General features: G+C 36.5%; 1 protein-coding gene across 2 annotated transcripts in view; it reads left to right on the forward strand.

The window, feature by feature from the left end:
• Nucleotides 1–2,924: 2,924 nt before the first annotated feature.
• Nucleotides 2,925–17,749, forward strand: part of LOC138706353 (arrestin domain-containing protein 2-like) — a 44,988-nt gene continuing 30,163 nt past the window's right edge. Inside the window, exon 1 of one of the 2 annotated variants that reach the window (XM_069835529.1) lies at nt 2,925–3,270. The gene's annotated coding sequence lies outside the window, so the exon portion shown is untranslated. Of the gene's footprint in view, nt 3,271–11,460; nt 11,619–17,749 lie in introns of those variants that run through there. The other variant, XM_069835528.1, reaches the window with a different exon arrangement.

Consider the following 17,749-nt stretch of genomic DNA (forward strand, 5'->3'; position numbering starts at 1 on the left):
AATTTTGTTCTAAGCATACGAAGTAATCGTTCTGTATGGTTGTGAATCTTGGACTTTCACTTTGAGAGAAGAACAGAGATTAAGGGTGTTTGAGAATAAGGTTCTTAGGAAAATATTTGGGGCTAAGAGGAATGAAATTACAGGAGAATGGAGAAAGTTACACAAGAAAGAACTGCACGCATTGTATTCTTCACCTGACATAATTAGGAGACAATAGGAACAGACGTTTGAGATAGGTATGGCATGTAGCACGTATGGGCGAATCCAGAAATGCATATAGATTGTTAGTTGGGAGACCGGAAGGAAAAAGACCTTTGTGGACGCCGAGACATAGTTGGGAGGATAATATTAAAATGGATTTGAGGGAGGTGGGATATGATGATAGAGACTGGATTAATCTTGCACAGGATAGGGACCGATGGGGGGCTTATGTGAGGGTGGCAATGAACCTTGCGGGTTCCTTAAAAGCCATTTGTAAGTAAGTAAGCATACCAAGTAATAATGCTCATACATAGGGGGTGTTTTCGCCTCATTGACAATTGGACAGACGTTCGAAACAGGAGCACGACACATCTAATCAAATCAGAGCTGAAAACTGCAGTCGACTTTAACGATTACACGAGAAAAATCTGTCTCAAAATACTCGTAATTTAAGCCGAGCTGGCGAAGTGTAGAATAAAGTTGTTTTTAGTAGCTAACTGAACGGAATATTTGTCAATTTTATATGCGAAATTTTGCCGATTTCTTAATCTCATGTATTTTCTTCAAAACAAGATGGCAACCCAAATTTGCAGTACCGGTACAGGATACTTCTCAATTTCAATAATTTATTTGCTCACTATCAAGCTCCATTTTACAAATTGCAAACAACCTATCAACAATACTATTGTGACACAACTGCGAACACTGCGAAATGTAGACTGTTTTACTACAGCTGCCAGCTGACTACTACGGCCAGTGGAGCCAGGCTTCGACGACAGGTAACGGCACGAAAATGGAACATGTTCTATTCCTCCGGCAGTAGAGCTTGGCATTGCCGACGTAATTCTGTTAGGCGCAGTGAAATACTGTCCATATAGCCACCTAGATTGTTTTGCGTGTATTCCATTTTCAGGCAGTAGTCTGCAGCTCACAACAGCTGTCAAACATAGCTAGTGGAGCCCTAGCCTCAAACTGAATGCAACATTTACTCAACTCTGCATCGCCAGTACTCTGGAACATGAGTCTTTGTGGCACTGGGATATTTCATGGGAACTAAATTTTCTTAAGGCATGTTTCCAGTTGGAAAAACCGGAGGAAATGAAACAGGGTCCGCTTTGGTGAAGAAATTTAATAGTTTTTTTTATCACTAGCTTCTTTGCATACTTTCCAAAATACCACTTCTTTGTGTTCATCGTACAAGCACAGTCTAGTATACACAGTTGCGAAGCTCAGTACGTAGTAAATATGCAAACATTAGATAGTTGCTCACCACTAGGATCGCTAATATCGCCCATTACAGGCAATGCAAAATAGAACCGTCACAGTCTATTGTTTCTAGCACCCTCAAAACTCAAGCTTCGTGACTGTATATAGTAGACTGTGGTACAAGGATGTTTGTCCTGCCATGAATTTTGGAAAATTATAACCTTACCAGCACCCTTTTTTTCGCTTTCGCACGACAAAACAGAATCACAAAGTTTTGAAATACGTGAAGATGAACTTTGTACATCAGCTGATTTTTGAATGGAATTCAAATCCATTGTATCGGTACAGGATGGTTGTCGATGATCGTTGAGCCACAGTTGTGGCCTGACTTACACTGATTCCACTTCGTTCCGAAGGGCAAGCAGTTGACTGACAAAATCGGAGCTTTACTGTAACCATTTTGGCGTATGTCCTAGTCAGTGGCGTACGCAGAATTTTGTCAATGATTAAAATTGTTTACAATTTACATTGTGGATATTTTAAAATTTTGTGTATTATTATTATTATTATTATTATTATTATTATTATTATTATTATTATTATTATTATCAGCTGAGTTTTCACAGGGGATGTAAAACTAGTTCCAGGAAGAACGATCGCGACACCATCGTCCCACTGCGGCTGCGAAGTAACATTTGCCAATGTGAAATTTTCACTAACCGCGCGAGAATCACTATGCAACTTTTTGCTAAAAAAATTAAACTGAGCTTTGCGGCCGCTTAGACATACTGTATTAAAGAACCCGGAACGATAATGTGAAGTATATTAAAAAATATGATTTTTGTCAAATGCACAAAACCTAAACCAACTTCACACAATAAAGTCAGAACTCTAACTGACGAATGGATGAATACCTCTCTTGTTTAAAGCACAATATTTAAAATCTGCACTGCAGAACTGTCAAAACAACCTTTTCAATATGTTTCACAAGTTAAATTTCATATTGTGTCAGCTTCGTTTTATTACAAAGCCGGTACTAGACGGTAGGTCCCTCTACAATAAAGATAACATTGTAATAATTCGATCTGCCGCAGCACCAAGCACAGGGTTTATATTGAAGGAGGGGTAGGAATACTACGCCTTATGTCAATGTAGATTTTTTTACTATGACATTGAAAAATTAGAGAAAGGAAAACGATTATGAGAAAAAAAAAATACTCAAATCTAAATATTGTATGTCATTTTCTCAAAAAGTTCAAGAGGGACTTCAAACCCTGTAACCCCCCACTGCGTACGCCCCTGGTTCTAATTCATCTTTGAAACAAATTAATTATTTTTTAATACTAGGAATCTCTCTTCGAATTACTTGCCTTGCTCTCCCCCCTAAGTCGGCGCAATGTTCATATCGCCATAGTAGAAAACCCGGTTGTGTAAGAGGCAGGTTTGGCGAGTATTATTTCACGATCATGGCTAAACCTTGACGCTTCCTGTGGTCATATTTTCGAACAGCTGATGACCATGAGTCTGGAATCGGGCCTCGAGGAGAGGCAGTCTTCGTGACTGCACTCTGCTGTCGGGCTACACAATTGGGCGAGACATCCGCCTTTGCACACTGTTCCATGCCGAATCGGTGTTCGGTTTCATCTCTGTATTTTATAGCAGTGTACTATTTTGATACAGCTTTTCCTTATCTTCGTTTGTAGTAGTTACAATGTTATCAGCATAATACTACACAAATATATTACTGCGTGTGATTTGTTTGTTGTGGAAGTGAAATAATGTCGTTTGCTAATCACAGACACACACTAAATAGATAAGAAGCCAGTTTCATCCTAAATAGCAACTAAAGTCCACGTCAGTGCGGTAAGTTGTATCATTTGTTCAGTTTACGTTTGAAACATTTAAAAGACTACAGTAGTACAAATAGGTTAATTACGGTACGTAATGGTTATTGCTGGGAATTTCGAAATGCATTACGAAAAAGGTAAGCTTTAATGAACTACTGTATATTCTACAATAAAATTATTAATATAATCATTGCATAACTACGTCTGCAGTTTTTAAAGTTATTCTTCACTATAATCTAACACTATAAATGACAGTCGGGAGGAAATTAAACGCCGAATAAACATGGGAACTGAGTGTTATTATTCCGTTGAGAAGCTTTTGTCTTCTAGTCTGCTGTCAAAAAATCTGAAAGTTAGAATTTATAAAACAGTTATATTACCGGTTGTTCTGTATGGTTGTGAAACTTGGACTCTCACTTTGAGAGAGGAACAGAGGTTACGGGTGTTTGAGAATAAGGTTCTTAGGAAAATATTTGGGGCTAAGAGGGATGAAGTTACAGGAGAATGGAGAAAGTTACACAACGTAGAACTGCACGCATTGTATTCTTCACCTGACATAATTAGGAACATTAAATCCTGACTTTTGAGATGGGCAGGGCATGTGGCACGTATGGGCGAATCCAGAAATGCATATAGAGTGTTAGTTGGAAGGCCGGAGGGAGTAAGACCTTTGGGGATGCCGAGACGTAGATGAGAGGATAATATTAAAATTGATTTGAGGGAGGTGGGATATGATGGTAGGGACTGGATTAATCTTGCTCAGGATAAGGACGTATGGCTGGCTTATGTGAGGGCGGCAATGAACCTCCGGGTTCCTTAAAAGCCGTAACTGCCATAAGTAAATAAGTAATAATCTAATACTGTTTCTCAACGTATTTGATAAGGAGGTTCCTCTTTTCCTCGTATTACTATAGCGCGGCTCCCTGACCTAGGTGTAAAATATAGAACATACTGAACATAGCAAAGTTAAATTTGGTTTATTTTAAGAGTATTACTATTATACAAATGGATTATTATTAGGTAATTAGAATACTGCTGATGAATGTAGGTATGGACTAGTTTCTAGTGCATTTTAAAAATTGTTAATCATACACATAACGAAAACGTTTCCTTTGTTAGGCAAGGGAGAGAATAAACTTAGATAATATTAATTTAAAACGGAAATAATTTAATTTATTATGTTTTTACCTAACATGGAATAGTCGGATGTTTAAAGTTTCATAAAACAACATTTAAAAATTATCACATAATCATCATCTTGTTCGCGACCGCGCATTAACTACTCTTTGGCCCTCCGGAAGGATAAGACTCCCTGTTGAAAATCACTGACCTAACGAACCAGGCTTCCACATGCGGCATGCAAGATTTATATAGAGTTACGCCAGTCATGTCAACTGATGCCCATAGGCACAAGCGCGCGCTTTAGAGCTCAGAAGAACCTGAGCGTTTTACAACGGAAAGAAAAGTTAAATGTTATGTTTTTATTTAACGACGCTCGCAACTGCAGAGGTTATATCAGCGTCGCCGGATGTGCCGGAATTTTGTCCCGCAGGAGTTCTTTTACATGCCAGTAAATCTACTGACATGAGCCTGTCGCATTTAAGCACACTTAAATGCCATCGACCTGGCCCGGGATCGAACCCGCAACCTTGGGCATAGAAGGCCAGCGCTATACCAACTTGCCAACCAGATCGACGGAAAGAAAAAGAGACAGATGAAAGAGGTAGTATATGCTGCTTGGTCGAGCTATATAGCCTACAGGGATGGCCAGCAATGATTCAATGGATAAAGGGAAGAGAACTTATTAAAAGTGTATCCATGTTAATTTTTAGATTTGCCTGAGAAGTATAAATGCATTATAAGAATGTAAGTTTTAATTTTAATGCTCATCTTTCACAACTTTGCTTTTTTATTCGAAAGGAATATTTTCTCAACTTTTAAAATAAAAAAGTGAAATTTTCAGATATGTTTATTTAGTAGCCTTACAGGTACTGAAATAATATTTTCGTAAATCTGGTATATCGTAAATACGTAATATTGAAGATAGTGTATTGAACATTTTGAAAATATTCCATGAAAAATGTTTGTAAGGAAATTAATTAACAAAGGAACTACTGCTACATCATAAACAAAAGATATGTGCCCATGTGTTGTAAAAAACGTCAGCTCTATAGCTTCAGCAGATTTCGAGAAAATAATTTAATATTCTGATGATAGGAAGTTGCGCATCTCTATCATCTTGAAAGCATAATGCAATAAGAGTTTTGTTATGTAGGCTAATATTAATTACAGTTAAAATATATACCTAGGTAACTTTGCTTTGTACTATAATATTGTTTTTATTAGTTTATTGATTACTTTTATAAGGCTAAAGATATCATCAATATCAATTTCAACTTACCATGTCATACTCAATCTCTTTCTTTGGAATATCACTTTCTTTATGAATAATTTGTTTCATTCACTCAGTATGGTATAATACTACTATGGAATTTATGTGAATATTCCTTCTTAATTTTTTATTATGTTATTAACGTTTAAAACACAAGTGCAATATTAAGAAATTGGTGTTAGTACTTTTGTTTTACAGACAATAAATGAAATATAAAACAGAATGAAGCCATATAAAACAGCGATATAAAATTTCACGTTCAGTTTGAAGTTTCTGCACCACTGTTTTCTTAATCCAACAGGCTGCTTATTCATATACATATTCTTCCTCCTTCCATACGTAGCGCTTGATGCTCGGGCACGACGTCAAGGTCAGAAAAATGCGCTTGCTTTGACATCACTGACCTACGCTATATTCTATGCCCAAGATTGCGGGTTCGATCCCGGGCCAGGTCGATGGCATTTAAGTGTGCTTAAATGCAACAGGCTCATGTCAGCAGATTTACTGGCATGTAAAAGAATTCCTTCGGGACAAAATTCCGGCACATCCGGCGACGCTGATATAACCTCTGCAGTTGCGAGCGTCGTTAAATAAAAACATAACCTACGCTATAGCTGGGCTGGAAGTGGACCGAAACGTCATTTCGGTTCTCGAATTTCAGTAATCTTTCCATTCCATAAGAAATTACCATTGTCCTTCCTGGATTCTTTTAATTTGGTATTTATTATAGGCTTATACGATATATCAACACATTTTTCAGTTTTAGGCCTAAGTGTAAATTAAATTTTGTTAAAAAAATACTGACGACACTGTCTGCGCTTTATTGTGTTACGTATAGCATTCTTATAAGCTCTCGCTAATTTTGTAACACTCTTGCGGCATACTTTTGATATGTTTGACTTGGGATATCGTTGGAGGTTCTGAATAATAGCGTGGGGTGAATGAAATCGAAAGGGTCGGCCTTAGCATTTTAGCAACACTTTAGCCCACTGATGTCAAGAAAAGCGCATTTTTCTGACCTTGACGTCGTGTGCGGACATCAAGCGCTAGGTATGAAAGGAGACATGAGCAGCCTGATGGATTAAGAAAACAGTTGTGCACAAACTTCAAACGGAACGTGAAATTTTATGTCATTATTTTTATATGGCTTCTTTCTGTTTGATATTATCTATATTGTCTGTAAAACAAAAGTACTAACACCAATTTCTTAATATTGCAGTTGTGTTTTAATAACATAATAAAGAGTTAAGAAGGAATATTCACATAAATTCCATAGTAGTACAATACACTGTACTAAGTGGATAAAACACATCATTCATAAAGAAAGTGATATTCCCAAAAAAGGGATTGATTATGACGTATGATAAGTTGAAATTGATATTGATGGTATCTTTAGCCTTATGAAAGTAATCAATGAACTAATCAAAACAATATTATAGTACAAAGCAAAGTTACCTAGGTACTGTGTATGTTTTAAGTGTAACTAATATTCCATAATAAAACTCTTATCGCATTATGCTTTTAAGGTGATAATGGTAAGCAAATTCCTATCATCTGAATATTAAATTATTTTCTCTAAACCTCCTGAAGCTATAAAGCTGACACTTTTACAACACATGGGCACATATCTTTTGTTTATGATGTAAAATAGTTGCTTTGTTAATTCATTTCCTTACAAACATTTTCCATGCGAATATTTTCAAAATTTGTAATACACTATCTTCAGTAGGCTAATACGTATTGACGGTATATTTGATATACGGAAACATTGTTTCAGTAGCCTACCTGTAAGGCTACTAAATAAATAGACCTATATCTGAAAATTTGACTTTTCTATAAAAAAAAGTTAAGAAAATATTCCTTTTGAATAAAAAAACAAACTTGTGAAAAAGGAGCATTGAAATTAAAACTTATATTCTTATAATGCAATACTTCTCAGACAAATCTAAAAGTTAATATGGATACAGTTTTAATAAGTTCTCTTCCCTTTATCTATTGAATCATTGCTGGCCATCCCTATATATATATATATATATATAGCTCGATCAAGCGGCATATACTACCTCTTTCGTTTGTCTCTTTCCTTTCCGCTGTAAAGCGCTCAGACTCTCCTGGGTTCTAAAGCGCGCGCTTACGCCTATGGGCATCAATTGACATGACTGCTTTAGTCTAGCACTATATCGAGCTAATGATCAAATGTCATAGGCCACTGCTAGGCAGCGAGTCGAATTTCATAATATTGTTTAAATGCGACCTGAGTATCCATTTCAAATAGGCCTACTTTGTGAAACAAATATTGCAGTCCTGATGTAGGGGCGTAAATCTCCTCTTTTTTCGCTAGTAATAATACATCCAGCGAAGTAAATTATTAACGATGTGTGCTTGTTAGGCCTATATATTCGGCTGAATGAAATGACTACCGTTCATGGTTTCCGTCTGTGTAGGCTAAATATGATAAAAGGGATGAACATTTCTCTTTGTAATACTCGGCGTCATTTCACTGGTCATTCATAAATTCCCAACAGGTCAGTGTCCACGCACGCACACATACACACAGACACAAAAACAGCGTTCCGGTTCGTGAAAACATCCATTCCGAGCAATGGGTAAGTTACACCATGCCGAATATTCGTTATGGTTATACAGTATCAGTACCGGTAGTTATCAACTCCGTAAAGACCTATGGTGGCACCAGTATTAATAATGGGGGCCATTAGAGTAAGCAGAACATTATGAAAATGGGTACCCTTCTTCCTTGTGCCACACGCCATTGAAATTATTGTTATGGGAATAGAACAGGGCCGAATCAACATCTTGTTCGCTTGCGCTGATTACCTGGTTGGGGTTTTCCCGAGGTTTTCCCACCAACTGTAAGGCAGGTAAAATTTCCTCATCTCAGCACATACCATCGACGCTAATACTCGTAGTAATCTAGTACTTGATACAGCTTCTTTAAATAACCAACCAAAAACACTTTGTTGGCTCCCTAATAGGCATAAAACAGCGACAAATCTCATCAATATCTTAAATAATATATAAAATGAATAATAATAATAATAATAATAATAATAATAATAATAGACGACATTAAGATACCATATATGGATCATGTGCGGAGATTAAGAGGAAGGCATAAAATAGGAAAGACTGGAGAATACTGGGTTTGCAGTGAAAGACCTGCCCTCGGGTAGAAATGAATGAATGAATGAATGAATTAATTAATTAATTAATTAATTAATGAATTAATGAATGAATGAATTTTTATTGGGTTATTTTACGACGCTGTATCAACATCTAGGTTATTTAGCGTCTGAATGATATGAAGGTGATAATGCCGGTGAAATGAGTCCGGGGTCCAGCACCGAAAGTTACCCAGCATTTGCTCGTATTGGGTTGAAGGAAAACCCCGGATTCGAACCTGGGCCACCTGGTTTCGCGGCCAGACGCGCTGACCGTTACTCCACAGGTGTGGACTGAATGAATGAATGATAATAATAATAATAATAATAATAATAATAATAATAATAATAATAATAATAATAATAATAATAATAATAATAATTCAATTAGAAATTTAAAATATATCTAAACTTACTACATAAAATTAAGACTTTAGACTACATCGTAATCCCTACACATTTCGGTCCCTTTTCCCATGAAAAGAATATAGCGTATCGACTTCGGAATTAAACAAATCTGATCCGTTAAGAGAATAGGCCTGATGACCACATTTATAATAAATAGACAAAATCAAACCTTGAAATGAAAGTAACTGAAATTTAACACAGTAATCAATATAAAAAAATTAAATCTTTCACGAACTTTTAAAAATTGATGTTTCGTTGGATTGCTGGAAAACCAATATTGGAAGAGACTCGCAATTTTTATTTGATAGGGTTCTGTGAAGACCCTAAAGCAGGACCTATCCCACGCAAATACGAAGTACTAAGTATTAATACAGTACGGGACTCACCTCATCGGCCCTGGCCATATCACAAGGGAAGTTGGGAGTGGGGATGTAGTGAAACTGATAAGAGGTGTTAACAGGCTATAGGTCTGACCATTCAACTATCGCAAGGATTAATACAAATATAGTGATTCGTTTATGTTTTATGAAGCTTGTTCTGTAGAGGTTATCAGTTCGGAAGCTGGCGAATAGGGGAGTAGTTTCCAGTAACTTTGGAGTAACACCACAGTCTAATATATATTGTGGTAACACCTGATGCATTCCTTTCGCATTCTTCACAGGGCCGGTGACGTTAGGCCCGTATAATAAAATATGGAACCTTTTTTGCATTATTAGCAAGTAGACTAACATTATTTGTTTAGTAAGAGATGCTTAGCTGACACAGCTTTGCTTCTGTTTGCGGGATGTTGAAACCAATAATAAATTCACATCAAGTAAAGGTTTTGATACTACGTAATTCTATTAAAAATAGAACCGTTATTCTTTTCCTAGACAAATCTGATTAACTTCACCCTTACTTCACTACTGCTACTGTATTCCATATTTAAGCCCTGATCGTGATGGGTATTTGAAACAAGTGGAGGTAATATGCTCTATAAAGTATGTGTAGCGTTTAGAAGTATCTTACTTTCATTTGTAAGAAAATCTGTGTAAGATATAAGGAAGTTATCTAATATTCTAATAATAAAATAATTTTTACTGAAGTAATAACGCAAACGCCACCTCTGATCATATACAGTACGGTATGTGATCACTAATCACTGATCAGGGGTACCACTTAAAACTAAGCAATTACCGCTATGAAAGAAAAAGTAGGCTACAGCAGACATAATAATACTGTGCAATAAGTTCTTGAGGAATAACATTTTTATGATTTGTATTATAAGCAAATTTCCTTGTTACTTTTGTGGAAAAGGCTTTCAGTTCTCTCCGGAGTTGATCGGGTATTCTTCCGATTCGTGCGTTTTACCCTAGATCATATATACTATATATATGATCTAGGGTTTTACCTACTAGCCAACTGCGTCCCCAAGGCCTTGTATTTCGCTATTTCCTTTAGAACTTGGTAAATGTGTAATGTAACCTAACATACAGCATAGTAATTCTGCCTTACAATGCATACGATGTTACTGTGTTTGCAATATTAATTTTCAGTATGTCTAAATATTTGCTATAGTAAATTACCGGATGCTGAATTAGCTCAGAATCACTTTGAAGATAATAGAAGTAAATGCATTGGATGAAGTAGGTCTGTTTGCAACAGGAAAAAGTTTATCTGTAGGCCTAATTATTTGGTCAAGTTTCGAAACAAAGCAATGAAGAATAAAATTCATTATGCAGTCACGTTCTTGATCAGTACGATCATTTACGATCAGAAAAAACAATCAAGCGCATAGAAGCTCAAGAAATTTTGTTTGTTTTCATTCCTCTGGCCCTGACTCACTCGTTTCCTCTCCGTAGCAGAGCGAGTGTTGGCCGATGTTGCCAAGCATACTAGAAGTTGGCAGTTGTGCTGTATTTCGTGTTACTGTATTGGCAGTAAGGACGAATCTTTGATTGATATGGTACAAGATTATCATTTTACTTCACCATATTTATAATATAATCTAATTCATTATAAAATATTCTTTTTTATATAAAAGGAGGAAATTTACAACATTTGAATCGCTGTCTTCCCGCTTCCAGAGCTGCCAACATGCAGGAAGAAATAGAGCGTATGTGAAATAAGGAAACCATAGGAGACAATTCTGAAATTGTACCAATAGAGAGACATATTTTTACTCCATATTTCTATAAAGTGTGCTAAATGAAAGTGACACGTTAAGAACATCGAAAAGTTACGTTGTTGTGCTTTAGTTCTTCACGCTTGGGTGTGGCCTCGAGTACACTGAACAGGGATTACCCGAACTCTTGCACCACTGTAATCTGTCTGCACTCTTCAGTCTACACATTGCCGTCGCGAAGTACAATAGTGTTGATACGACGAGATAAACCAAGCTGCAAGGTAAGTGTTGATAATACTGTGTCTACAATGCATTGTGATAGGAAATACCGTACCACAAACTATTTTCAAAGGACGTAGTATATATTATGCCTATGGCCATACCCACATACTGTTGTGGCAGCGCGATAAAGGAGTCAGTAAAACAAATGACTGACTAGCGTAAGAGGTTCTGTTACTATACGGAATGAATATCACTGACATTTCATTCACTGTTATTTTATCGTCTATTTTAATTAATCGATTATCGTTACGAGGCTTTTTATAGCACGTGGCACTGAAACTTTTGACTTGCATTTTTCTATGCGGGAATCTGTAATAGATTAGGTTAGTTTAGGCTTTTCGTATGCTTTGTATATAGACCTACGAATCTGTGGGTGAAACTAGAGCTGATTTGTTCCAATGATTTCTGAAAGGAAGATCCACAATTACCCTTCACTAGTACTAACCACCTACGCTTCACCAGTACTGACAACATCAAACAACAAAAAATCACCGGCCTTCGCCCAGCGCTCGAAAATCCATATGCATGGCATAACAAAAGCCTAAACTAACCTAACCTCAACGGCCGCAGATTCGTATATGAAGGCACATTCGTATATGCAAGGCATAGCGTGGGTATACATTAGCGTGAAAATTTTGTAAAGTCGCCAAAGTTAAGTTGGTATTACCGAGGAGACAGCTGGAGGTGTAGAAGCGAAGTTCGAGAAACAAACTCAGAGCTAGTTTAGCCAATCTGTGACAGGTTAGGTTAATTTAGGCTTCTGGTATGCGTTTTCATATACGAATCTGCGACAGGTTAGGTTAGATTAGAGGCTTTTGGTATGCTTTGCGTATAGAAAGTGCAGTGAAATGTGAGTTTCGCGTTCATTATGAAGTGTTATACCTCTTTATTTCACATATTAAATAATCACTTTTAGACTCGAGTGTTGCCAGTTCAGCGATTTTCCCGCTAGGTTAGTTTATCGGGTAAAATTTATGAAATTTGTATTGCTCGTATAGGGATTTAACGGTTTAACACTCACAGTAGTAAAATAATCTTATTTTACATTGACAATATAGCAATTTAGCGGTTTCTGCACCGTTTCTTAGCGGGTTTTTAAGAATCGAATTGACAACATTGCTTCTAGCTTACCTACACCGATCAATTCTTTTCACGTTTTAGCCATTTTCAAATAAGTTTTCAAATCAATTGACATTCTATATGAATTCTTCACATTCCAAACTATTTTCCTTCTGAAAATTAGTCAATTTTTCTACTTTGTCGTAAAAAAAAAAAAATTCAGTGCCGCATGCTATAGGAAACCTCGTTGTAGTATTCACTTGGACCTATTACATGATAACCTCAAGTTCTTTAGTAAGTAGCTGTATCTTTGTATCTTGTAACAAATATCTGGGTATACCAATCCCTGAGCAAGAGCCAAAGTTTTGTTTTGTCAATAAGCAAACGCTCAAAGTAACGCCAGATTTTCACAAGAACATAAGGACTTTTTTTTTTATTTCCGCGCTAAGAATTTTACTGCAGACAGAAAACGTATGTAAAACGAAATTAATAAACAATAACAATCCGTGTTAAAGTTGGTAAATAAATATGACGTCCCATCGAAATACGAGATTCGTCCTTTATAAAATTTTATGCTCGACCATGCTGAAATGTAGTAATTATACACCTGGTAGTAGCCCTTTAATGCACCTCATTAAAGTACACCTATTCATTATAATTCAGTTGTTCAGCCAATGAGAAATCACCATTGTACCATTATGAAACCGCAAGTATCGATTATTCTCGGATATGCAATCGAAAGACAATTAGCGAAAAGTCACGGAGGCTGGAAATCCAATACTATCGCAGAAGGTTATGTTCTGTTGCTATAATAATTAGCGTTAATTGTAAATGATATTCAAATAAATTCAATTTGTCAGCTCGTTTTTCAATTCTAAATCAATTTCCAGGTTATATCAAGACTAATCTTCATGTTACTATCAAGGTCAATCACGTTCGTGCCTCGGAAAAAATCAATACTTTCGCGTCTGCGCACATCTCACAATTCAGGTCAGTTCCGCTCTTCACTTACATAACCATAACATGAATACTTATGAATAATTTAAAGTTAGAAATATGGTCGAGCATAAAAAGTCGTATGAAACTTGCCTATAATGGTAATTAAGACGTTTGTATGAAAATTATGAAACTCGCTTGCACTCTTTTCATAAACAAACATACTCGCGTCTTAATTACTACCATTATAGGCTCGTTGCATAATGTACTATTAAAGCAATGAATGTTTTATGTTAAAGCCCTGTAAGGATGTGATGAATTTAATCAGTGATATCATTCAGCCGGTTCGCCCGAACCGCTTGTTGAATTTGTCTCAGTTCGTAGAACCGGTTAAGTGTTGTAAGTTAAGAAAAAAAACGGTGCGTCTTCGCCATCATGCTCGCATGATTGACAGGCCGCGTTCCCGGTGGGAGCCCGTGCTTCTGCCGTTGAAATGGCAAGCGCCCTCGCGCAACTTAACTCTTTAAAACGTGCAATGGAGCTTCGTGCATAATATCTAGTTCTCTGATGATCAGTATCTGCCATTCTTAATTCCACATTCAGTATTCCCAACCTAACACACAACAATTTCCCTCTTCTTACCGCTTAAGTGACATATTGATTTTACTGCTTTAGGCTTTTAACATATTATTTTTAGAGATGTTCAATATAGTAATAATTATAAATTGGAAACTGCAATTTCACCTAAACTGCACTGTTAATTATTGTTTTTAAATATTTGCAAAAATTAAGTAAACTCTAAATCATTACATAACCTTACCGTTTGTTTTAAGTTCGCATTTATAGACTGGGGGAAAAAAAGACAGACGTATATCACGGCCTGCTGGAGTATAGTAAACACAGAAAACATTTTAAAGCAACAATGTTGAAGATAGATATTTTTGTTTTGCAAATTTGCCGTCACTGAACAGAAACCAAGATGGAGATTTCATTGCAGCTAATTAGAAATTCCTCTTTCAGGTATGTAATAAACGATCTTCGCACAAAATAATGTACGATACACGAGCGGGATGTTTTCTTTCAATTCTCGGAAATTAAAAAAGCTCAACTACGTTTCGCTTTTTCAAACTTTTCCTCGAACATGAAAACTTCAACATACCGCTCTTGTAACGCATATTACTATTTCCTAACTAGTTATAAGCGATATTCTCATCTCCATATTTTGATTCCTCACATTGTTCGGTTTACCGTATTTGAGTTTCTGACGTAGTCAAATTTACAGGAGATCCGTGCTTCTACTATATAATCGAGACATCCTTTGTCGCTAGTGTTATCATATTGTGCTGTCTGTATGACCTTCTGTTCTGGCAACAAAGCCACGGAGTTGCGCTTACTTGTTAATGTCGTGCAGGTTCATGAATCTCATGTGAGCACGGTACGGGCCAACAGAGTCAGTCATGAAAGTGGTGATAATGATGTTCAGTGATTCAGCAATGCTCAAATTTCACTTCATAGAAGCAATATTTCTTACAGATTTCCGGAATTTCTCAAATCGAAAGTCTCAAGGCAATGTGTGTGTGTGTGTGTGTGTGTGTGTGTGTGCGTGCGTGCGTGCAACTTGAACTTTGATCCCATTATATTATTGGAGTTCATAGTTACAACATTTGTACTCGTTAAATCCTTCCACTGTTTCTTGTTAGGAAACATAAGGGTCAGTTTACAATTATTGATATCATATACTGTTGAGAGTTATCTTGCGTTATCGCTCTCGTCAGCTTCCGGTTTAAGATGTACTCGTAGACTGCGTGCAGAAGTGTGTGGCAGACCTGTCTACAAGCGAAATATTACAAAATAGGACATAATGAGAAGAAATACATTCCAATGTGATATAGCACGACTTCTTATGGTATAAATATAATAATTTTTCAGGCTCTCACCACAGTACAGTGGCCACCGTCGTAACATAAAAGGCACATTTTGCCGAGTGTGGTACTTCGACGGATATGTGGGAGGTCTATCGCGGGAGATGATCGAATGATAGATAAGTAAAGTGGAGGGTTAATTCTCTGGTGGGCGGGCAAAAGGGCTTAAATCACTCTATGCAGAATTTACAGGAGGAATTTTCTAAGAATTACACAACTGTTGTAAATCCGAAAAGTGACATGTTTCGGCTATTTCATGATTTTCTTTATTGTTGACGTCGCTGGTTTTAGAATCTCTTTTAGGAAACTGGTTTAATGAAGGAAATCTTACATCACAAAAAGCCCTTTTGCCCGCCAACCGGGGAATTAGGATTGAGAAGGAGTCGGGTCGTGGCCCCTTACATTGATACTATCCCAGCATTCGCCTGGAGGGACTTGGAAAACATGGAAAACCTAAGACAGACAGCCTATGGGATCGAATCTCGGACCTCCCGAATATAGACGGGAATGGTTACCATTACTCCACTGTGCTCGATAATAATAATAATAATAATAATAATAATAATAATAATAATAATAATAATAGACTAATAATAATCGACTTTGCCTGTCTGCCGATCCTGGGATGGTCGTGCTGGATCGGTTGCTTGGCCACCAATATCACCAGATCTTACCTATTTGGGCCTCTTTTTTCATGGGAAATTTGGTTTTTGCCACGGTAGTCATCAAGGAGGATAATTGTCACAAAATCATGGCAGCTGCGCAAACAATCTATGATACTCAGGGATGTTGGAAAGAGTAAGATATGTATGGTACGTCGCTGTGACTTTTGCAGGTGAATGGAGAACACGTTAAACATTTTTGCAATTTAAAGAACAAAGTTCTAGTGCTTCTCCTATCATATTTTACTAATACGATTTGATCATCGCGTAGTGGAATAATGGTGAGTTGCCGACCCTTGTAAGGTATGACAAAAAATGTTTGCCTTGGCTCCTCAGCTACCCTTCACACTTTGTACATTGCATTCTGAAACATTCTGGATGACAAACGTGAAATTCATTGAATGAATATTGTTATAATGCTTACAATGATACGAAAAAATACTGTACAGTGGAAAATAATAGAGTAAAAACGACGGGGGGAGGGGGGAGCAAAACCAGAGATTCGAACCGAAACCTTCACATAATGTACTAGTTTACATTGTTACTCGTTTAATTAGTCAAATTCTTGCAAGTGATGGATAGTCAAGAACTTGTTTATATTCTGATGTTTAGGTTTAACTGAGGAGTTGATGACAATGAGCTGTGTTATGTCCGTGTTTCAACAGATTGTCAATACTCGTAACATTACCCAAATGCAGGTTTTAAATTATTTTTGGAAGTTGGTTTTTGTGCCTTATGTTGTCGTCAAAAAATGTAACAGTATTTTGAATTAAAATTAGGATAGCCTATATTTCTCAAATAACCTATGTTAGATTATTTTGCATAATCAGAATAAGAACGTGCAAATTACGCAATAAAACCACTCATGTTTCCGGACAGAGCATATATTATTTGTTGTTCGGGACGTAATTTTATGATGGTGGGCTTTTTGCTCGAAAGAAAAAAAAAAGACCAAATTTTCACCGCGAACAAAATAATAATAATAATAATAATAATAATAATAATAATAATAATAATAATAATAATAATAGTAATAATAATAACATTTTTAAATTTAATATAATATTGTTTAATTATTTGCATGATTAAAAATTATTTAAAATACAAGTTACTCTAGGCCTATGTTTATTAACAATATCCTAATCACCTAATCTTAATGCATTTAGATCTTGTAATGTTTTTAAGATGAACCATATTTCTCGCTACTATGTTCTACATTCTGCACTTAAGGACAGGGAGGGGGCCGCACCAAAATAATGTGAGGACAAGGGGAATCTTATCCAGGAGGCTTAGAAAGGCTGGATCAGAATGTAGAACAGAACAATATGAAATTATGTGTCAATTTAAAAAGAAAAATATTTATTTAATGCAAAATAATCGTATAAGTTATTTAAATTTTCATAGAACAACTTTTAAAATGTATTATTATATTATTTTGTTCGCGGCTCCCTATTAACTGTTCTGCGGACCCTAGGAAGCGGCGGCCCCCCGGTTGAGAATGACTCGTCTAGAACTCTGGAGGAAGCAAGCGAAATCCGTATGCGCGCAGGC

Source organism: Periplaneta americana, chromosome 9 (assembly GCF_040183065.1).
Source record: "Periplaneta americana isolate PAMFEO1 chromosome 9, P.americana_PAMFEO1_priV1, whole genome shotgun sequence".
Taxonomy (NCBI): domain Eukaryota; kingdom Metazoa; phylum Arthropoda; class Insecta; order Blattodea; family Blattidae; genus Periplaneta; species Periplaneta americana.